At 33.7% G+C, this 25,484-nt stretch overlaps 1 long non-coding RNA gene across 2 annotated transcripts in view; it reads left to right on the plus strand.

The window, feature by feature from the left end:
- Positions 1–25,019, plus strand: part of LOC143192425 (uncharacterized) — a 166,493-nt gene extending 141,474 nt beyond the window's left edge. The window contains exon 6 of one of the 2 annotated variants that reach the window (XR_013004774.1): positions 24,959–25,019. This is a non-coding gene — a long non-coding RNA (uncharacterized LOC143192425). Of the gene's footprint in view, positions 1–23,379; positions 23,430–24,958 lie in introns of those variants that run through there. The other variant, XR_013004773.1, reaches the window with a different exon arrangement.
- Positions 25,020–25,484: the final 465 nt, after the last annotated feature.

The following is a 25,484-nucleotide window of genomic DNA, read 5'->3' on the forward strand; positions in this document are numbered from 1 at the left end:
ACTATGTAATAGTCGCTGTTGATGGTCCTTCCTTTTTCAAGGTCAATGAAAATTATTCCATGTGAATCCCAAAGATACAGATGTCATAACCTTGCCAGCCGACTGTTGCGTTTTCCCACCATTTGGAGCGGGTTGATCGTGTGTAGTCCACTCGGATGACTGTCGATTGGACTTCGGAGTGAAATGATGACATATCGACGCAAAAACTCGGGTTTATTACACTTGATCATCTTCAAACACTGCTCCGGATCATCAACCCGTCGTTCTTTTTGGTTAAAAGTGAATTCGCGCAGCACCCACTTTGCATAGAGCTTTCTCATACCCAAATATTCGTGAATGATATGATGTACACGTTCAGTTGATATCTTTAGAGTGTCTGCTATTTCATTCAATTTCAATTTACGGTCATTCAAAATCATTTTGTGGATTTTTTAAATGTTTTCGTCGGTAACAACCTTTTTTGGTCGTCCACTGCGTTCACCGTCTTCGGTGATCATTTCACCACGTCTAAACTTAGCATACCAATCCTTGATAGTTAATTTCCATGGGACAGTGTCCGGAAACTCGGCATCAAGCCAAGTTTTTGCTTCAACTGTATTTTTCCCTTCAAAAAGCAATATTTTACCAACACACGAAATTCCTTTTTATCCATTTTTTCACAATGACAAAAATTGCTTCACTCAAAATACTATAATTCACAAACTAATGATCCGACAGCTGTCAGATTTATACACGCATCTTTTGAGGGTTAGGGTTAACTAAAAAATATATAGATTTAATTCTAGTAGCGCCATCTATGTGTCAGACCGGAGACTTTTCAATTGACCTGTTTGGTGGTAGTATTCAGGTCATCTTAAGACAAATTTCCCTTGCACGCATGTATGTATTATATAACATATATACATATATTCTTAATATCAACGCCCCTGTATCATTCCAAAACCTATCGCGAACATCTTTAACAGTTATTTCAGCATTAAACCAGTGAGTATCAAGCCTCTTTAAATAATTAACATTATCGATCGAATTTTATTTATATGGCGGCGGGTATTTATTCGAAAAGGGGGTCGGGGTAGAAGCCGAAGCCGAAACCGACTACAATTTGTCTGGATCGATGTCGGCAGTCAGCCGTTTCGTGCTTAGTTCGACGTTCCTTATCAGGATGTTCCAAACGTGACGTACTATATATTAAACGAGACCTGACTTGCCGAAAAATAAGTGTTCCAGAAGTGGAAGTAACTGTTGAAGTTGCAAAATTAAATTTGAATTAATTTTTGAAAAGGTGGTCGATTTTTCTTTTCGTTCTTTGCTACTTGAGAAATGGTGGAGTAGGAGACTCTTGAGGAAGATAGGTTGATAGATAAACTTCTTTTACTTGTTTTTATTAGATTGGGACGAAAGATGTTTGTATTAAAAAGTTTGTAGACTGTTAAGAAGTTCACAATATGGAAGCATACCACACTATGAAACAAAAGTTACTCACCTCCGAATATATCTCGATGGTAGATTAAACTAAAACTAAACTAGATGGTAAAAAACCGACTAGTAATCCAACGTACCCAAAACAAAGTTTGACGATTAATTGCCAATGCTTATCGCTACTTAACCAACGAAGAGCTGCATGATGACCTCGAGATCAAATAAATACACGAAGTAATCCAAGATTTCGTCTTAAAACACAAAATAAGGTAGCTAAATCACAACAACGTGAAAGCAGTACAGCTACTGGACAACAGGCAGGAAATCAGAAGATTGAAGCAAACCAGTGCTTAGCTTTAGCTTAAGTAGATTAGTTTTATTTTAATTTTGGAAATACTAATAAAGTATATGATACTAATAAATTAATTTGTATATTAAGATTGTATTAAACACATTTAATATAAGATGTAATTATTAAATAAAATATGCCACTATGAATCTATTTATACTTTTAGTAATAACAATAATATAATCTGTTCTGTTTGCAGATACATTTTTTATTATTTTTTATTCAGACATCTTATTTCATTACCACAGACTCTTTAATTAATGCGTGTTCTACATTATTATCATATTATCTTTTTTACTAATTACTCTCTTGTATTATTGGATACTTCTTTTATGACTCACTGTTATTTTTTATTTTCAGATATAAGTGTATTGCCTTTTATGTCACTATCAGAACATAGTGAGTCCGAATTGTGCTATCTAAGTGTACTAAGTTGTGCATTATTATTAACTTAACATATTCTTATTATGTTAACTATATAATAGAAAAAAGAAAAATTATTCCAGAACATCAGTTTGGCTTTCGTAATAAGCATGGGACTATAGAATAAGTGCATAGACTTGTAAACCAAATAAACGCTGACCTAAATGCCAAAAGATATTGTTCGGCTGCTTTCCTAGACATATCTCAGGCTTTTAACAAAGTATGGCATACGGGCTTGCAGGTTAAACTAAAGAAACTTCTCCCTCATCCGGACTATCAGCTACTAAAATCGTATCTCACTGACAGACATTTTATTGTAAATCAAGGCGATGAACATACCGAATTAAATCCCATATATTCAGGAGTTCCGCAAGGTAGTGTACTGGGTCCAGTACTGTATCTTCTGTATACGGCTGATCTGCCCACCACAAAAATAACTACTGTGGCAACATATGCAGACGATACAGCAATCTTAGCATCCCATGAAGATCCAGTCACAGCATCAATAAACCTACCACCTGGAGCAAATACAATTATGGTTGAAGACATGGCGCATTAAAGCCAATGAATCAAAATCCACGCATATAACGTTTATCCTGCGTAGAAAAACATGTCCACCAGTAAAAATCAATCATCGTCAACTCCCCCAAGCAGAGCATGTTAAATATCTTGGTATGCATTTAGATCGACGCCTAACCTGGAAGAAGCACATACTCTCTAAACGGAAACAACTAGGACTAAAATTATATCAAATGTATTGGCTCATTGAGCGCAAATCCAAGTTATCATTAGATAACAAGGTATTGCTGTATGAGTCTATACTCAAGCCCATTTGGACATATGGAATTCAACTATGGGGTACCGCTAGCAAATCTAATATATCCATCATTCAACAGTTCCAAAATAAGGTGTTGCGTGCCATTGTTGATGCTCCGTACTATATTTCAAATAAAGTGATACAACACGATATTCCTCTAGAACCTATAACGAGTGTAATCCAACGTGTTTGTGTGAAGTACTTCGAAAGAGTGTCAGTGCATCCCAATGTACTCGCTAATCAGCTAAATATGCCACGTGATAGTGAGGTGCGTAGACTAAAACGTTTAGCACCACCTGATCTGATTACTGGACATATGTAGAGTTTAGAATAAGCATTAGAATAAGAGTAATTAATTAAGATAATATTTTATACAGAAGATTGCTTAATGAAGTGATTTTCTACATGCCATGTATATATAATATAGACATAAGAAATATTTATTGCCAATAGGGCAGATTGTGGGCTCACGAAGAGTAATAAAAAAAAAATTCGATATCTAAATATTTATTCAATTTAAAAAAACCTGGATACATCGGCAAACACAAAATGTTGATATCAAACCACGATGCAAAATTCACTTGATGTCCGAAGAGGATAACTCCCAAAACAGAAGTTCGATACGCGTATCCCACTACAGTCCTACTTTTCTATCCAAAATTCAAGTGTTTAACCATTTAGGTCATTCAGAAAATAGTAATTTTATCACTATGTTGCACTATTATCAACTTTTATAATCTGATTTATTGGCAGATACACTCTCTTATTAAACATTTTTATTATTTTTATACACTAAATGTTTTTTTGTTACGAGTTACGAGGTGAAAATGTATCAACGTCTGTGGCACTTGAACTTAACTTTTACAGTCATACGATGAAATGCCTTTATTACTAGATACTAGATATTATTTGTTTACATTTTTTAAACATTTTCCCTTTTTCATACACATATTTTACCTTTTATGTTACTATATTAGCATCGTTATTAGTTTTTATATTTTCTATTATTGTCAGATGTCCTTCCTTATTACCAGATAGTCTTTTAAATATATGGACATTGTGCACAATAATTGAACTAAAGTTTTGAATTTATCAAATATGATATGATATTTAGTAACTATGGGTTTTGATTCATGATGATGATAATTTTTGCGCCTTGCACACCGAAATCACTACTTTTGAATTTTAAAAACCACGGCTAGCATGATTTTAAGGTTAGATTATGTTCACCATAAGTTATTACAGCTGTTATTACTCCTTCTGATAACTAATTATTTATAACGAGAGCACATGATCGACCTAACCAGAATTTTATGATTTTGAAAATTAGTGTTGGAAACTATCGACTGAAATCGACTATCTACTAGTAATTGACTACTTTTTACTGTCGACTGTTTTAGTCGTATACTTTTAGTTACTATGTTTGTCTATCAGTTTCATTCGACTGATTTTTGACGTTCCGGCTCTATCGTCCTAGCCGCGACCTTGACTAAAATTTACCCAATTTATACCTACATAGATGTATATGTAATATATATAGTTTTATGATTTCGTTGGTAGTTTGTTTGTTAACAACAATATATTGTATATTAATATAGCAGCATTTTGGAACGATATTTTTCAAGATTTTTAATGTAATAGGGTAAAAAATTAAAATTGTGAATAATAAAATACTTTTAACTGTTTTTATGGCAATAATGGACTATAATAGGCTTTTTAATTTCCCCGATCAGATCGAAAGAAAGCCTCAATCCAGCAAAACGAAACAGCGACAACAACAACGAAAAAAAAACAACGCACAAATCGATTGTTAATAAACGGCAAACCAAGCAGAGCGTGACAATTAATCATAGGATTCAGTAATAAAGGGCAACTGGATTCGGAACTAATCATCAATCTCGATAAATAAAATGTATATATCGATTCGTAATTAGTGATTAGAATTAATTTAAATGGGTATAATTGATGAGGAGCAACATATATCGTGTTTCGGACTGATGTATACAGGCCCTATACGGGTAAATACATATTTAACAGTTATGTTTGAACAAGCCGGTCGACAAATCCGTGGAATTCTAATCAGATGTGAGCTGTTTTGGTAGGGATGAACATATATTAACGCGCATCGATACCGTATATCGAATACCAATAAACAAACTACAATTTTTCGCTAAAGAAAACACGTTATGGACATATATACATATGGAGTTATTGAGAAACAACTCAATAGGGGTCTCTGAAGAAAAGTTTTGCATTGCCCAAGATCCAGATAGTGTTCAATCGGCCATTCAAGTAATTTGATTGGTCAATTTAAATCTCCATTATAGGCACCTATAAGAAAAAAATTTTGCTGTGAAGACATTTGATTGGCTCTCTGATAAAGTTTGGCAGGTAACTGCCCTGACGTCACGTTTAATTGACCAATGATATTTAGATAAAAAACAATTTAATTTCTGAAATAAATTTATTAATTATTTACAGTCCTTTTAACAACTATGGGTTTATCTGGACTGTGCTTAAAGTTTAACGTGGGCTCCGAAATATCTGGTTACTGGCGTGACTGGGATTATTTTCCTTGTCCGACTTTACACTCTTGCCTAGAACATTCACAAATATTAATTAATCACAAACATAAATTTACGGCCATGCCCCAGCAGGATTCGAACCCGCGGCTATCGCAACAGTATGAGGACCGTCCCACTGCGCCACCAAGCCCGGCTCTTTTTCAGATTTTTTTAGGGTCATCAATCTAATAGGATCTATTAGGGTTCTGGCTTTTTGTTTTCTTATACTGAAAGCAAACTTTTAGTCTATCTCTTTTAAAATTCAGTTTACCTGTTTTATCCAAAATATATGGTGCATATTAATTTTAACATTCTATCTGGAAGATCATTAAATAATGCAGAATTAAGAGGTTTTAAATTTACATTTTTTAAAGATGTTTGACGAAAAATATGTTATATTATCAACGTGGTAATATCATGAGATAAAATAAAAAAAAGATAGATGAGAAAATTACTGACAGTATAATAAAACAATTTTCTGGGGCATGTGATATTGGGGCCTTGCCTCGTCTGTTCATATAGGTATAAGGTGAAGTTGCGATTTCTCAACTTGTGGTCATACATCCTCCGTTAGTATCGAGTTAATCCTCTTCACAATTTCCTAAAGGCAAATGATATGAAAAAATTAACTTATTAGCTATTTAAATGATTTGTCAAACATACTAGCTAGGATGTATGTAGTAAATAGTTATTACTATTTTCAGTTGATAGTTCCCAACGTTAATATTAACGAATAATTATAAAAAATGTAATAAGAAAACTACTAAAATATCTATAAGAAACTGTAAGGTACATTGGAGTTTTTCCACGCTAAACCCCTGATATAAAAGCAACAGATGGCTTATATATCAGTTTCTATCTGATGGTGCTTCATCATTACAAGCCTCCTGGGATAAGTCAATGCAGCGGAATTATAACAAATTCGGTAGAACCGACGAAATCCTTCCCTGAGATGTTTATTGATTTCTCATGACGCCGTACTATGATTTATCGATTTTTTAAATGAGTGTTTTCTATAAACCGTGTTTCGAACAACAGCTGCATAATTGCGATTTTAATTCTGCAACGCCCACGCCTGCTCGGCTATTTACCGCCAACAACAATAACATAATCTTCATTAAAACGGTCGTCATTGAAAACAGATTAATCGATAGAAATTATTCGCGATTACCTCTCGGAATGTGGATTGCAATCGCGACGGAAATCGTTTGTTGTCGAGCTATTTATTTTAGGAATGATGCAAGAGCTGTAGACTCACCATAGACCAGGAAAAAACCTTCTGTTCTAAACCTTTAAAATTGAGTACAAATTTGAATATTTATAAATAACACTGTGTGATAATTGTTTCTTGTTCTTTAACATTAAATAAAATGTTTTCTTCTCAAATCGTACCTGCTGAACGCAAACACTTAAAGGGATTTTTTGTAACACGTATCGTTCTAAAACTAGATAAACTAAAGTACTATAAATAAATAAAAAAGGATTAACGCGGGCTCCGAACCACGGTCCTCCGTGTTAAGCCTGGCGAGTGACCGACTTTAGAAATCATCCCAGAAGACATCCGGTCTTACCCAGCCTGGTTAATGGCGTGACTGGGTCATTTTCCTTGTCGAATTTTACACTCTTGCCTAAAACAATCACAAATATTAAACAATCACAAACATACATTTACGAGCATGCCCCAGCAGGATTCGAACCCGCAACTATCGCAACAGTATTGATTTATTTATATTACTAATTTTATAAAAAACAGTAATATATTTAAAAATACACAATGAATCCAAATAGCTGAGGTTTAAGTGGTCTTAGAAAATATGAGCCATATATTTTGAAAGAAAATTACGAAATATTAACTTTACCTTTTGTGAACAGTAAAATCCTCTTTCATTACAAACTAGCAATAATCTGCTAACATTTTACCATTACATCTTCACTGATAACGCCCTTCTATCTGCTTTATATCCTGGTGAAAGCATTCACCTTTTTCGTTCACTCACCATTCCAAGATTAGGGTAGAAAAATCAAAATGGGAATGAGAGAAATGTATTTTTAAAGATACTCTGCACCCCATCGTTTTAACTCTACTGTCGTACAAACACAGAAAATAACAATATTTCGTGAAACCTGTAGTTCAAGCAATATAATAACGAACATTAAATGAACACAAACTTTTCCGTTGTATTCTTTGTATTTCATTAAGTCGAAAATTAGTTTCATGTTTTCACGCGTTTCTTTTAAAATCACTGAATATGCAATAGGTATGGAAGGATATCGGCTGCCGTTGTGAAGTAATACAGCGTTTTACGCTTAAAAGCTGAAGTAGTACTCACACTATTACTAAGGAACGTGACGTGTTCCACAACCATAACAATGGACATTTTTTTTACAATAAACCAAAAAATTCAAAACACGTAATCTTATTTATATTAGGAGTACTGCGTTTGTTAATTAATTCAAGAAATTTGAAACTTATATTTCTCAATTGTCTCGCTATTTTATAATTTATTAAATATTCTGCAAAAAATTGCCTCTGTCACACTATAGTTATCAGTAGAAAAGTCTATAAAGCCAGTTACCTCGATAATAGGACAACGTTAGAACGATGATCTAAGATAATTTAACATTCCAGACGAAGATACGATGGTTTTTAACTGATATACTGACAACAAAAACTAATTAACTATATGAATTGAGTATTCATCAATCAGAAATTCCTGATTATGTAAATAAAAGTAAAATGATTTTCACAGATATATACACAACAGATTGAACGAAACAATAGAAACACAACGTTCAACACTAATTATTGTTATGCGTCATCTACCTCAGATAATACCGATATTACAAAAAATATCGATATATTGATTTCAATATATTCAAAATATATATCAGTGGAAAAAAAATATCCGTATTGTTTTGTAGTATAACAGGTCAATTGAAAGGTCCCCGTCCTGAAATATAGATGGCGCTACTGGAATTAAATCCATATGCTTTTTAGTTAGACCTCACCCTCAAAAGATGCGTGTATAGATTTAACAGTTATCGGATTATTAGTTTGTGAATTATAGCATTTTGAGTGGATATGGATAAAAGTGAAAAAAATGAATAAAAAAGAATTTCGCGTAGTGATGAAATATTACTTTTTGAAGGGAGAAAATATAGTTGAAGCAAAAACTAGGCTTGATTCCGAGTTTCTGGATACTGCTCCAGGAAAATCAAGCATCAAGGATTGGTATACTATGTTTAGACGTGGTGAAATGAAGTTGTTACTGACTAAAACATTTAAAAAATCCACAAAATGATTTTGAATGACTGTAAATTGAAATTAAATAATTTTCGTTGTTTACCTTGAAAAGGAAGGACCATCAACAGCAACTATTACATAGCATTATTGGACCGTTTGAAGGACGAAACCACAGAAAAACGGCCGCATTTGAAGAAAAAGAAAGTGCTGCTTAACCAAGAAAATGCAATGTGTCACAAATCAGTGAAAACGATGGCAAAAATCCATGAATTGGGCTTCGAATTGCTTCCTCATTCGCCGTATTCTCCAGATCTGGCCCCCAGGGACTATTTCTGGTTCTCAGATCTCAAAAGAGTGCCCGCTGGGAAGAAATTTTCGTCGAATGAAGAACTGATTGACGAAACTGAGGCCTACTTTGAAGCAAAGGACAAATCGTACTACAAGAATGGTATCGAAAAGTTGGAGGGTCGCTATAATCAGTGTATCACCCTTGAAGGGAATTATGTTGGATAAAAAAAAACTAATTTTGCCAGAAGAATGTGTTTTACTATGGTAAGCTTTTGGTTGGGACTTTTCAATTGACCTGTTATATTGATAATTTCAATGAACATTTACAATCAAGTACCGAAATACTCCAAATCTTTAAAATTAAGTACCAAAATACCTAAACGTTTAAAATTAAGTACCAGTTTAAAAAGTTTATTAAAAATAATTTCATGATTTTTTTACAATGTTTAAGGAACATATTTAATATTTTTTTATTATCGATATATCGATATCGATTTTTTCGGCAACCCTTATACCGATGTTCGCCTTTCCTGATACAGTCCTGCTGTGTGTGTTTAATTATCGGATATTACGCAAATCTATTTGATGCAACACTGGTTTACGTAGGAAATAACAAATCCGTGACCCACTTAACGCCATATCCTCATAAAGTTTAGCCGATGGGAGTGTTTTGTTCTGAAACATTTGAGAAAAACTGCGTTGCGCAACGTTCTGACATAAAATGGCGGACATTGCGCAATTTTAATTCACATCTAATGCGTCGAAAGTATTTCTCGTGGAATGTTTTACATCGATGATAACATTTCGAACATTGTTTTGATTCCCTGAATAGTTTGTTAGTAATGTGTGTGTGTTTCTGCGGTTTCCTAACTCATGTGGTCATCAGATGATGAAATCAGACTAGTTTATTGTAGCTAAATAATTATAGTTATATGGTACGTAGTTTGTCCTTTCAGCATTATTAAAAACAATGAATAAGTCATGGTAATTCTGTGTTGTGTAGTATAATGGGAGGTAATATATACTCATGGGGCCTATAAATTAGTTTTAAAGAATTTAAAGGATTCAGAATACTAATCATCCTACGAATCATCCCATTTTTGGTGTCTTCATAAGAACTGAAGCGAACTGAAGACAGGTCACGGCTCAGAAGGAGGAAGGTCTGGAAAATACGGCGGGAAATACTCCACGTGGCATTTCCCATTTTAATGTTTCCAAGTATGTTTTAACGGTTTGGCAACATGTGGTCGAGCTTTGTCATACTGAAGAATAATATTGTTGGGTCTTTGCTCGTATTCCGGTTGTTTTTCATTGAAGCTTCACACATCGTTCGATGACTTTCAAGCGTCTTGTTATTCAAATTAAAATAAATAAGTAAAACTTCCCGCAAATGCAATTTTCTCGGTACACATTCAAAAATGTTGGAAAAAAATGTGTTCACACTTCGACGAAATAACCCAAACTGATGAAATTGAAGCTGACTAGAAATGTACCCGATGCGATTTAACACATAGTGAGATCATATGTTATAAATACTTTAAAATAATGTATAGGACTGATCTTTATCTGATGAATTACACTGATATTCGATGGCAAAACTTGCATACAGTTGGTGGAGTGAAACTCAATTCATATGGAATTCAATTTTCGGGAATTCTAAGAACGTTTTACCAGACACTAAAAATAATATTGCTACAGGTCTCTTCAAGTTAAGAGAATACATTTAAATTTCCCGCAAATGACACTCAAAACTCTGGAAATTCTGATTTTTCTGGAAAACATATGATATTTACACAAAAATGATAATATATACAAGGCACATCGCAAAATATCACTTATATCAATCCACAACTGGCTTATTCACTGGATTTAATCCCATGGTACTTTTTAATAAATTAAAAATTTATTAAAAATAACTTTTTATTTTTATTTTATTTTATTTAGTTTATATTTTGTATAATTGGGTGAGAGTATTTTCGATTTTTCCCAATAGATAGTTTTAAAGGTTCATATCTCCAATAATAAATTCAATTGAATTGAAAGACAACAGTCCATAGAACACGTTCTATATATAGGTAACGCCATTCATATAGCCAAGTTGAAACTTATTGCGATTTAAATATGGAGAAACAAAAGAGAGAGGCTAAGAGTTGTATTGTGCTACGAGTGACACTACTTTCGTTATTTTCAAAACAATGGATCAAAAATAATTTCGTTTTAATCTTACACTGCTTCTTGATGGGAAAAAAATACCGTTCAAGTGAGGCAATATCTTTAAAAATGTTGTAAGGACTCCGCTCCATCAGAGACAACAATAAAACGTTGTTTTCCTGACTTCAAATGAGGTCGTAGAGACACAGATAATGCAGAACGCAGTGGACGTCCAAATGAGGTGGCAACACTAGAAACATCAAGAAAATCCACAAAATCTTTTTGAACGATCGAAAAGTCAAGTTGCATAAGTTAACTAACATCGTAGAGATACCAAAAGAACGTTCTGGCTTTATATTGCATGCGCCTTTGACTAGAAGAAAGCTCTATTCACAGTGGGTATCATGTTTACTCACTGTTGACCAAAAACAAGAACGTGTTAATGATTCTGAGCACTGTTTGACCATGTTTATGAAACATGAAATCATCACTCCACCCCGATATATAAATGATCGTCACCTGAGTGGACAGAAGATAAGCTGACACCTGTTGGACAGCCTATATTGAGTGTGCGGATCTTGATTGAAATTATGTTGATGAATAAAGCCAATTTTGAACCAAAAGCGCGTTTTCTTTATTACTCTCGAGACTCTTCAGCCCATGTGTTATTCTTATAACATTGATGTTTCCCAGATGACGATCGGTCATCCCTATTTTGGATAAACTCTAGTAAATGTTGTTGATTATTGTTATATGTACGGTCGTAGAAATAATAAAACCCAATACCAAATTTTTACAAAACCGTCAGCTACACGTCGAAAATCTCCGAAAAGTAACAACTCTGAAAAAAAACCGTACCGTTCATAAAAAAAATGTAAAATTCAAGACGAAAAAATGGGGTCGGTGAATAGCGCGTGTTGGATTGTTGATTAAAAAATAAAATTAACCGCCCAGTGTAAATTAAAAAGGACGGTTTTATTTTACCTTATTCATCACAAAAGAGCCCTCCATGACATTGTAGCAATCTTCTCGCGGAGCCCTGCGAGCCGAGAGCAGAAAAAAAAACTAATTAAAACTTGAAATATGCAACCGGTTGTTCTAGAGGCGAAAAAAAATCTGTTTACCAAATTAGTACATCGTACGCCTTTTTAACAATATACACTCGGCGGTGGATATATCGTAACGTATCAAGTGCAAAAGGGGGGAAATAACCGCGTATGGCGTGCTGTTATTTTTATTCTGATTAAATGCTTGGGCGTCAGTCACAGGACTTTTACATAAAATTCAAATTAGCGAAAATGTGCCCGGGATTGATATTTAAATAGGGATGGAAAAAGTGTTTGTTTTGCTTCGGACGTGTGCATTAGACTAAAACATTCGTTTATTGTATATTAAACAGTTCGAAAGGTACTAGCTATAAAATATTTTTTTTAAAAACCGAACCGACTTCAGAAAATAAATAAAAATAAAACACAAAAAAGTTTCAAAACAAATTCTATACATAATAATCGTTGTAATAACTAAATTAAGATCAACAAAAATATTCTCATCATCTCGTCATCGCGCACTGTTTAACTGTTTAGTGAGTACATTGGGATGCACTAATAGTCTTTCAGAGTACTTCGCACTAATACTTCGATCAGTTTGTTTGGACACGTAATATGGAGCAACGACGATGACCAGCAACACTTTATTCTGGAACATCTGGAGGATATCTATGTCAGATTTGCTAGTTATACACCACAGTTGAATACCATAGGTCCAAATGGGCCTAATTATTGACTTATATAACAAAACCAATGATAATTTAGATTTACGCCCTATCAGCCAATACATTAGGTTTAGCTTAAGCCCAAGCTGTTTGCGTTTTGTCACTATATGTTTTTTTCCGTGTTAAACGTCTCTTGCGGAATTTCATGGTTATTTAATTTTACTGAGGTATATGTTCTCTACAAAGGGTGAATGTCACATGGATAGATTTTGTTTCATTTGCTTTGTTAAGATGATGTTGGAGGTTTCTTGTTTCTGATTGATATTGGATCCTCGTGCGATGATATGGTGTATCGTCAGTACATGTTGCATCAATAATTTTTCTTGAGGTCGGTAGATCAGTTGTGTACAATAGAAAAAACAAGGGAACAAGAACCCTGTCCTGCGGAACACCTGAATATATTGGGTGTAGGTCAGTGTATTCATCACCCTGTTTGACAATAAAATGTCTGTCTGTAAGGTATGATTTTAGCAGTTGAAAGTGCATATGGGGCAAAAGCTTTTTCAATTTAACATGCAGTCCAATCGGCCACACCTTGTCGAAGGCCTGAGAAATATCGAGAAATGTAACGGAGCAATATTTGTTATCGTTTAAGATTTTGTTAATTTGATGAAATTGCCTCCATAATTTCACTCCGAAGTCCAGTCGACAGTCATCCGAGTGGACTGCACACGATCAACCCGCTCCAAAGCGTGGGAAAACGCAACAGTCGGCTGGAAAGGTTATGGCTTATTGCACCGTTTGAAGGACGAAATCGCCGAAAAACGGCCGCATTTGAAGAAAAATAAAGTACTGCTTCACCAAGACAATGGACCGTGTCACAAGTCAGTGAAAATGATGGCAAAAATCCATGAATTGGGCTTCGAATTGCTTCCTCATCCACCGTATTTTCCACATCTGGCCCCCAGCGACTATTTCCTGTTCTCAGGTCTCAAAAGAATGCTCGCTGGTAAGAAATGTTCGTCGAATGAAGAGGTGATCGCCGAAACTGAGGCCTATTTTGAAGCAAATGAGAAATCGTACTACAAAAAGGTGTCGGAAAGTTGGAAGATCGCTATAACCCTTGAATGGAATCATGTTGAATAAAAAAAAAATTTTGCCAAAAAAAGCGTTTTACTATGATAGGCCGGGAACTTTTCGACTGACCCGTTATATTATCGTCGAATATATAAACATCAAGTGTTCCAAACAAGCCACTAAAGTTTCTGTAAAGCCAAAACGCCCACATATCTAATATATACTATTCCGGATAATATCCAGGCTAGTTTGGCAAAACCCATTCCATACTGGCTGTCGGCCAAACATTTTTATTCTGGCTCTGGCCTTGTTGTTCTTAAGAGTACAAAAAAACTGGCAGATTTTTATGCTTCTTAGTTAGACTTTATCCAATATATGAATGCCGAAATATATATTATTTCGTATATTTTACTGTCGAATTTATCAATCGATATCTAGTCGACGAGGGATTCCGTAGTAAACAAAATAAATGAATGTCTGATGAGATAATACAGGGATTATGTTAAGCATGTTTCAGTCGATGGTCGACAAAAGAAAATAATGGTTAAAGGAAAATGGGTCGTGAGTTTTTCTGTGGACAGAAGCATGGGAAAAATACAGGAAATATTTGACGCAACAGTAATATTCTTTTCAGTGCCCATTAAACATTGAAAATATTTTTTAATAATAAAATACAGTGTGGTTGAATCAAAGACGATGTGACATGAAGTGAATGGATATTTGAAATGTGTTCACTGAAATCTCAATCAACATTGCCTGTTATTTAAATCCTAAACAATTAGTACAACCTGAATTGGTAGTACATCGTAGCCCAAAAGTATAAATCAATATTCACGTGTTAAATTCACTGGATTATGACTAGATATTTTTTTCAGACTGAATAAAAAAAATTAGACTTCCTTAAGATAATCCAAATTCAGTCATTTTCAACGCACTGACATGGTTTGTTCATACTTCAACGAAACGACACATACTGAAAAGTGTCTGTTGTAAATCCTTTAAAATTAATGTAAATTAATTCAGATATATACACAGATATCTAAAACAATTCCGATATTCAGTCCTCATCGAGTCATTTAGATTGAAAAAAGAAAATGAAAATATAGTCTATTCAAAACAGTAGTGACACACGTGCCCTGTCAAGACGTCGCAATGTTGCCGCATCAACTCCGAGTTTTAGTACAGATTGGCTCTGACATATAACAAAATTATAATCTAAATAAAATAATCAAACAAAAAGGTGTATTATAATTTATTTTAACATTATAGTACATCTAATGCATGTATTATCGAAGAACTTAAAACTACAATCAATTATAGAGCCACAATAATTTATAGGTTAGAGTTGTTTTATTATATATACATTGAACTTTTTTCCATACTAGTATAGCTAGAGTTCTAGGCGCTTTTTTATGTAGTGGTATCCCCCGAAGGTCTAATCCACCTAATTAACAATTGTATATCTGAGTAATGTATTTTATTTTTATTACAGAGCATATTTATATTTTACGCTTAGTTCTTGTTGTATATTTTTCCTTAGTTTGTTCAGTTACTACCTGTATATATCTTTCTTGATAAAACTACATTAAAATAACTGCATTCTCCTTAATGCATTTGCCATATCTGCAAAACAGTTAGTATTATTTCTTTCCTCATACATTTTAACCAAATGTTCATGTATATTTTGAGGAATAACACACATGTTCATAAAGCTTTCGTACTCTATAATACAATCTCCTACAATTAAAGCATATTAATTGTATACTGACCTTTAGTTGTTTCCTCTTTCAACACCCTGTCTTGGTAATTGTCAGCATTGAATTATAAACCAACATTCAACAACAAGTTTTATTCAATCACTGTCATTTTCGGAAACACTAACCAAGTTAATAACCAAGCTGTTTTTCCCAATCTATCACAAAATTGCTCAAAATTCTAATTTGCCAATTTCTTCTTCAATGTGTCTGATCGAGCTCACACAAAACGAAGGTGTTATTTTCGACAATGTCTCTATCCTTCAATCCAGACAATTCTGGTTTGAACATCCTCCTCGATCTGAATATCCATTGGAACCATTCTTTACAATACCCCATATCAACTCAATTGGATTAAAAATGCAGTGACAGGAAGGAAGACGTAATACTCTGTGACCATAACATTCAGTAATCTGGTCTACCATGTATCTTTTCTTAGACTTATTTTGAAAAAGTAAATTACATAAACAGCAAATAAATATTTCCTTTATATTTATCAAGCAACATTTGAAAATAGTTTATTCTTTAACATGGTTTCCTCGAAACTTATTTTATATACTTTAAGCCATTACTTAATTGCAGCCTTTGTTGATGCACTTGTTCGGATTTTCTCCACCAATGTACGATATATATGGTAGATATGGTGCATTGTACATAACAATAACTGATGGTTCCTCCAAGTTCTTTAAAAGCTGATATCAAAGTAGTGCAAAGACAAGTTATGGTTCATTTCTCCATGGTAGTCACCCTTGGACTTGGAGGAAAACACTAATTCTGCTCCTGGAATAAAACCATTCCTGTTTCTAACAGAACCTAATCAATAGTTATTTCAACATTTACCTTTTTCGATCAACTTTTGTTGTCTTTATATAGCGACCCAATATTTCATTCTGAAATAATTATGTCCTATTTAAATATATAAATTGATATAATAATTCTTCCTTGATTTTCTTATATGTTTTTAAAAATTGTATTATTTTAAAAACATTTTCTGGAAGTTCCATTAAACCCCTTCGTGGATTATCTTTACACCACTTAAATCCTATATTCCCCAACAATGTATGAACGGATGTTCTACATCCCTCAAATAGCTGTATATCTTTTGGGTTTTTATGGATGCTTTCCAAACTAACAATTTTCTCTGAAATAATTGTATTAAATTATGTTTCGATTGATCTCTGAAACATCAAACTGATCTTGATTCGTTACCTGTTTCGCATAATCACGGTTTCTTTTTGGTGAATTTAAAGTTATATTAGTTTTTGTTATTTTTTGAGGTATTTTAGAGACCGTGTTCGTACTAATATTCGGTGCAGCAGTTATTAAAACAAAGCGTTAAAACAACGTTTGCCGATTTATACTTCGTAATTATAATATTTGAAAGAATTTTGCAGACGCTTGACAAACGGACAACTTTTGCAGGCTCTTTCGGTTGCATGTTGTTCCCTAACAGCATTCTATCTCTTTTTAAATGGAATAAAATGAGAAGGAAAATCTTGTCCGACTGTAAAACGAATTTACACCTTTTGACAGACATATTGGTCACGTGTGTCATTACTGTTTTGAATTGACTATAAATGGATTAGGGTAAATGATGTGGCTCGGTGAATGGAGGTAAAACGAAATGAAACAGTGGTGTTTACATTATGTGACCGTTATTTATTAGCTATATAAAAATGTGACAAATACAATTAGATAAAACGGATGGCAGCGATGTTACCTGGAGACGAGGCTTGGGCAGTCGATGGTGGCACGTTTAAACCAAACGAGGGTTCAGCACTGAATCATCGAAATACCCTTCAATAACATCCCAGATAAACGTCTCGGGGTTGCCGCCAGCTATTCGTTGTCGGGTTCTAGTTGGCGCTGCTGGCACCCCGCCCGCGTTCAACATCTGGGATTATATTTCTCGGTATTTTGTAGACCGTTATTCCACGATGTAAAATTCGACATGCCTCAAGGTCGCTACAATGGTATACGTATCAATCAAGTAGTATATACTTAACCGATAATTCTGTAATACTGGTAATGCACTGTATACCAAAAGTTCTTATACAGTTCTTCAAGAAATATAGTACTGAGTTTTGAAAGCCGTCAAATAATATCTTAAATAATTTTATAAAAATGCTGCTAATATTTTCAAGCAATCCCAAAATATAAAAGGCAACACACCGCAGTGCGACTGGACATGGTTTTTTCGATCGGAAAACACAAGATGCACACGCATCAGCCCAGAGAGTCCATGCCCATTGTTATTCAAAACAATCGCAACGTAATTATCCCTAAGCCCGATGGCGGCAACCGTTTTAATAAATGAAATTAACAGTATCCCGGTCCATTGTCGGCTACTGATTTAAATTTACCCGGAAATAAATTTCAATTGCTTTTCTAACTTAATTGTTTGCAAGTCAGATTGGAAAATATATATCTCGAGAATTTTCCGAAAGCAATTAAGTTAAAATTGAAAATATTTACGTAAAATTAAGGGACTTTTGTTCGGGTATTATAATACGGCGGTGGTCGGGAGACTATAAAATTACTTAAACGCTTCAGAAAACAATTATCTTCAGTTATAGTTCAGTCCGAATAGGTTCAACAGTTACAAATTACAGTTTCTGGAATCGTTTTTTTGTTTTTTTAAATGAGTTAACGATGCGAAAGAAATTATTGCATTATTAAGCTCTTGTGAATATTGTTTTGACAGTTTTCAGGTGCCATAGCTATGATTTAACCAGGGAATGAGCAAAATAATATGAACATCTGCCATATACACATTATTTATTTACGAATCATGTGTTAATCACCATTTGCTGTTAAAACAGCTGTCATTATTCACGTAATAAACTCGTAAAGTGTCTGAATGATTTCTAACGGAATGTTATCCCATTCTGGTACCAAATCATTCACCAAACTGAAGCTCATGAAGATGTTTAATGAAACAGACCCCCTAGAGAAGGGCATTGGCAAACAGATTCCGATATATCAGTTGGGAAAAAGAAACAGTACAACAACAATAAGAATTGCTAAATTGCAAAAAGAAACAGCAATACAGGTTTTTCAACACTGACGGTCTATATTCTTAATGAATGGTAGAGTATCAGATTACCAGGTCCTAAAAAAGTTTCGAGGCATCCCATGATACAGAGCAAAAGAAATTCATTGAGATATGATGGACAAAGGATTTATTGTAGAGGCTCTGTAGGCTTTTCACTTGAACCTTGGTCATTTGGAGATTTGGAAGGCTTACTGGTTTCTTGAACCTTGGTTTCTTATTTTATTCTTAATTTATTATAGTTATATTACCTCACTTTCTTCTCAGTCATAAATCATCTTCATCAATCCACATCCGGTATTCGGGAAGAGAATTCACTTTTCAACAAATATTTTACTGCCTCAGGATTTTTCTCAACATTTCATGCAAAAGCGATTTATAGCTAAAAATTCAAGAAATCTCCACCATTTTCTAGATAATTTCGATCTTCAACAGACGTAATATTTACAAGAACAACTTTTTTTTAGAAGGAAACATGTGTTTCACTGTATAGTGCAATTAAAGCCAACTCAATAGATGATAGAAAGAATAAAACTACTGCAAGGCAAACTCGATCGATATAATATCGATCGGAATTTTAAAATAAACCGGATCGTGACGCTCGGTCATTAACTCATCACCAACTAAACGCTATCAAAACACTAATTTTCCCGTTATTTTCAAATTACACAGTAAGCGGCGTCCAATTAACAGACGAGGGCCTACATTTCGGACAAACGGGCCATGAATAAAGAAAATTATGCAACCGTCGCGCCATCACGCGGACGTAACGTTCACTTCCGACATTCGATTTTAATTGATTCGTCGGGAATATTCGTCAGCGCTCGAATTATTCGACGTTTTGCGTGTGCACGCGGTTGGTTCCTTTGTTTCTGTTCAGGGGTGTAAATATATGGGACAAATATATATATATATATATATATATATATATATATATATATATATATATATATATATGTATACATATATTCTGCTTGTTTCTGCCCAAATGTGCATAATACCCCTCTACAGAATGGTCTTCCATATTTTAATGACTCGAGAATCCAATAGTCTACTGCTAAGAAGCTGAGTTACTGCAATACGCCTTTGGTGGTTGTTCACCCTGAACTACAAGCTTCTGTTCAAATTCCACTATCTTAATTCATTGCAACCTCAGTGACAGGGGTCGTTGACATTTCCAATCCACCTTTTGTGACCTTGCAGCTTCAGCTGCGATACTTTTACCTAAACTCCACTTAACTACACCAAGAAATCCAGTAACTGCGGAACGATTGCCAATCCAACATCTTCTTTTCTTGATAATCAGTTTGATTCTGGTTAACCGAATGAATTCAAACGAGAACAGACTTATGATCTGACACCGATAGTTATTATTTATTAGAAAACAGATATGGTAGTGGTATCTTCCGAGGACCTATTCTACCTAATTAAAAATTGTTTTACGTTCATTAGAGAAAATACTTAACTTTTTACATTAATATTTATTGTTTCCTCAGTTGCTGCGTTTGCATTTCGTTTCCTGATGAAGTTAGGAGCATATTTCTTCTTATTTTCTTGTATTAATAGTCATGTAAAAGGAAGTATGTCAAATGTATGACGAGTTATCCCACGCGCTAAGCTCACTGTTGACCAACAAGAGACAGAAAATTATAATAGTCCTATTGGTATGTCAGAATTGCGTTTGAAAATTACCGGAAATCTTACTTACAAATCAAACAAATCAAACACTGCAACATCGAGCACGACATAATTAAATTGAACAATTCAGAAGAGGCAGACATTCTTTGATCTGGTTAATCTGGTTATATAATAAATCAGATTACTCAAATGAGAGTAATCAAATTTTTATTAATGAAGTTGTATTCCAAAAGCCTTCAGCTACTATGTAGACAAAATGTAACATGCAAATAAGGAATTTTAAAAATATTTCAACATAATTCAAGTCCGTCTTAATCCCCTTATGTTTTATAAATGAAACGCACAACAAAGAAAAAATATTTAATAGAATGTTTCATTTAATCTCGAATATAAATGAGACGAAGAAACTTCCAACAATTACGTATTTATGTTTTGTATTTTACTTTGTACAATTGAGGCGATTTCAAATAGTAGAAAAACGCCTTATTTATGTTGTTAAACGTATAAATAAGTGTCTAATGTTCAAACAAAAAAAAACAGAATAAGGAGTCGCTAGTTGAGTAATGCAATATTGTTTGGTATGAAACGGCTATAAATACCATATCTACAAAACAGTTAGTATTCATTCTCTCCTCATACGTTCTAACCTAATGTTCATGTTTAATTCTGAACAATTACAATGATATCTGTGCGCACAAATCTTTCACGCCCTACAATATCATTTTCTATAGTTATATTCAATTAATTATGTGCATATCTTCAGTTGTTTCCACTCTCATCACTCTGTCTCAGGAATCTCCAGCACTGCACAGCATTATCCCATATCCTGAAAGTTTCCTTCAGTCATTTTCAGTTTACGACTCACTGTCCAATTCAATCACCAAACTGTTAATTTCTAATCTGTCTAAAACATGTTCACGATTCCACCATTTATCAATTACTTCTTCTGTATGTCTTATCGAGTTCATCCAAACCGAAGATGTTATGGTTGACAATGCTTTCTTCCACATATCCAAACAGTTTTTAATGGAATATCGTTCTCAACCAGCAATATATCTGCAATTAAATATTAATAAATATAATTACCAACAAAACCCAATTGAATGCTATTTAACTTTAGTAACTTTTTTCATTTTCCATCAACTTTTATTATCTTTACACTTTTTTGTTACTGTCTTGCCAAGAGTACCTTTAATTGAATTTTTTTAAGGTAATATCTGGAAGTTCCATTGAACCTCTCCGAGGGTTATCTTTACACCATTTAAACCCTATACCCTGTAAGAGTGTATTAAAGGATGTCTTACATCCCTCAAAATGCTGCATGTCCCTTATTCTTTTATGTATACTTCCCAGAGAGATAATTTTCTCTAAAATAATTTTATTAAATTATGTTTATATCGATAAAATAGTTTCTGTACTTACTGTTCTTATACATTTCGTATATTTGGTCTCGAATAGAGCCAATATCAAGAAGGTCAAGATTCATCACCCTCTTTATATGTAGACGGGTTTTCTTGGGTGAACGCGAACGTGATGTGTCGACGTCACAATTATCCATTACGCATTACTAAAAAAACTTTGAATAGACTATAGCTATATTTAACATCATTATAATACTAATTACTAGCGACCCGCCCCGGCTTCGCACGGGTGCAATGCTGATACTAAATTAAATACACTACAGAAAAAATATGAACGTTGTATATAAAAACATAGCGGCCCGCTCCGACTTTGCACGGGCATAAAATATATATGCCTATGTCACTCAATGAAAACATGATTAAAATCGATCCAGTATTTTTGGTTCATTCATTACTGCCCTTGGCCTGCACGCATTAAATTTGGAGTAAAACAATTCCTCTTCCCCTATACTTACTATGAAGATTTCCTGCTATCTTTGGAATATCTAAATTCATACAATTTTTATTACATTACACATTTTTAAACGCAAATTTTAAATTTGTAATATCTCCGAAAATATTTGTTTAATTTACATGCTGTAAGGAACCATATTGATCTATATTAATTGCACACTGTATTTAAGGTACTTAATTCGATAAGGATTAATGCCGTATTGCTTAAAATAGCTTCGTAAATAAGCCATTTTCTCACGTAAAAAGTAAACAATAAAAATGGTTAATGTGGGTTATCCCTAAAAGATAAACATATACCTTCGCGGACTTTTTTGTAGACCTTTTTATGGTGTACAATACTGTAGTACATTAATTTGATCTAACTCGCAGGGTTAGGCAGCGTTTTTGCTAATTGCTAAATAAGCCTAAAAAAATAGGTTAATTTACGACATCACGTTAGAAACCTCTAAAATTAGCAATGTTGCCTTAGTATATTATGCATGTATTATACATATAAACCTTCCTCTTGAATCACTCTATCTATTGAAAAAAACCGCATCAAAATCCGTTGCGTAGTTTTAAAGATTTAAGCGCACATAGGGATATAGGGACAGAAAAGGCGACTTTGTTTTATACTATGTAGTGATTACGGACCTTATAAATATTTTACCAATGATACCCTACATTCTATTCAATAATTAAATTATTCCTGTTTTTCGTTCGGTGAGTCAATTAGAACGTTCTTATATCACAAATAAAATCGTTTCTATCACCGCATCATTCTTTTTTATTGCAAGCGGAAAGAGATAATGGGTTCCGAACATAATTATTACCTCGATGGAACATTAAACGCGATAGATCACAACGATTCAGTACCACCCACACCGGCCTAACCATAATAATGGTGGTTCATGGTACGGTGCCGTGCGCGAGATCCAAGGTTCTTACACAACATCGAACAGGACCGGATTGGATCCCCATGTTTTTTTTTACGTTTTATGACATTTCCACCGATTTTAATAACCTTCTTTATTTTCAGATTTGGTTCCCGAATGCTGTTGCGATATTAGTCCGGAATAAACAGGTGATAATGATTTTTTTAAGTATAAAAAAATTCGGTTCCTTCACCATATTTATTATAATTTTGTATTCCGAATTGCATGCATTATTACTTCCTATATATAAGTCCGATATTGAACTATTTTAATCTTTTACCGATCCACTTTCTTTGAGACTTTAAAATGTCCTGCTGATAAAAATTATATCTACTGTTAACGGCGCATTCGCCATTTTATTACAATAATTGTTTTAATATAATTTGGATAGTATTAATTTTGATTTAATAAATACTAGCGACCCGCCCCGGCTTCGCACGGGTGCAATGCTAATACTAAATTAAATACACTACAGAAAAAATATGAACGTTGTATATAAAAACATAGCGGCCCGCTCCGACTTTGCACGGGCATAAAATATATATGCCTATGTCACTCAATGAAAACATGATTAAAATCGATCCAGTATTTTTGGTTCATTCATTACTGCCCTTGGCCTGCACGCATTAAATTTGGAGTAAAACAATTCCTCTTCCCCTATACTTACTATGAAGATTTCCTGCTATCTTTGGAATATCTAAATTCATACAATTTTTATTACATTACACATTTTTAAACGCAAATTTTAAATTTGTAATATCTCCGAAAATATTTGTTTAATTTACATGCTGTAAGGAACCATATTGATCTATATTAATTGCACACTGTATTTAAGGTACTTAATTCGATAAGGATTAATGCCGTATTGCTTAAAATAGCTTCGTAAATAAGCCATTTTCTCACGTAAAAAGTAAACAATAAAAATGGTTAATGTGGGTTATCCCTAAAAGATAAACATATACCATCGCGGACTTTTTTGTAGACCTTTTTATGGTGTACAATACTGTAGTACATTAATTTGATCTAACTCGTAGGGTTAGGCAGCGTTTTTGCTAATTGCTAAATAAGCCTAAAAAAATAGGTTAATTTACGACATCACGTTAGAAACCTCTAAAATTAGCAATGTTGCCTTAGTATATTATGCATGTATTATACATATAAACCTTCCTCTTGAATCACTCTATCTATTGAAAAAAACCGCATCGAAATCCGTTGCGTAGTTTTAAAGATTTAAGCGCACATAGGGATATAGGGACAGAAAAGGCGACTTTGTTTTATACTATGTAGTGATTACGGACCTTATAAATATTTTACCAATGATACCCTACATTCTATTCAATAATTAAATTATTCCTGTTTTTCGTTCGGTGAGTCAATTAGAACGTTCTTATATCACAAATAAAATCGTTTCTATCACCGCATCATTCTTTTTTATTGCAAGCGGAAAGAGATAATGGGTTCCGAACATAATTATTACCTCGATGGAACATTAAACGCGATAGATCACAACGATTCAGTACCACCCACACCGGCCTAACCATAATAATGGTGGTTCATGGTACGGTGCCGTGCGCGAGATCCAAGGTTCTTACACAACATCGAACAGGACCGGATTGGATCCCCATGTTTTTTTTTACGTTTTACGACATTTCCACCGATTTTAATAACCTTCTTTATTTTCAGATTTGGTTCCCGAGTGCTGTTGCGATATTAGTCCGGAATAAACAGGTGATAATGATTTTTTTAAGTATAAAAAAAATTCGGTTCCTTCACCATATTTATTATAATTTTGTATTCCGAATTGCATGCATTATTACTTCCTATATATAAGTCCGATATTGAACTATTTTAATCTTTTACCGATCCACTTTCTTTGAGACTTTAAAATGTCCTGCTGATAAAAATTATATCTACTGTTAACGGCGCATTCACCATTTTATTACAATAATTGTTTTAATATAATTTGGATAGTATTAATTTTGATTTAATAAATATGTCATCAAGATCAATCTGTATTCCGTAATATTGCAACTGTTCAGTAAGAAGCAAATTTACCAATGCCATTTTTTTTTACTTTTCGTAATATGGAATAGAGTGTAATGTTATGAATTATGACATGATTGATTTATATTGATGACGTGATTTAATTTGTAGCTGTTAAGATATCTGTAAAAAATGTTTTGAAATAATTATGTAGGTATTTCGAGTT

Source organism: Rhynchophorus ferrugineus, unplaced genomic scaffold (assembly GCF_030347505.1).
Source record: "Rhynchophorus ferrugineus isolate W39M unplaced genomic scaffold, kcgeb_rfMv2 rfM3, whole genome shotgun sequence".
In the NCBI taxonomy this organism is placed as follows: Eukaryota; Metazoa; Arthropoda; class Insecta; order Coleoptera; family Curculionidae; genus Rhynchophorus; species Rhynchophorus ferrugineus.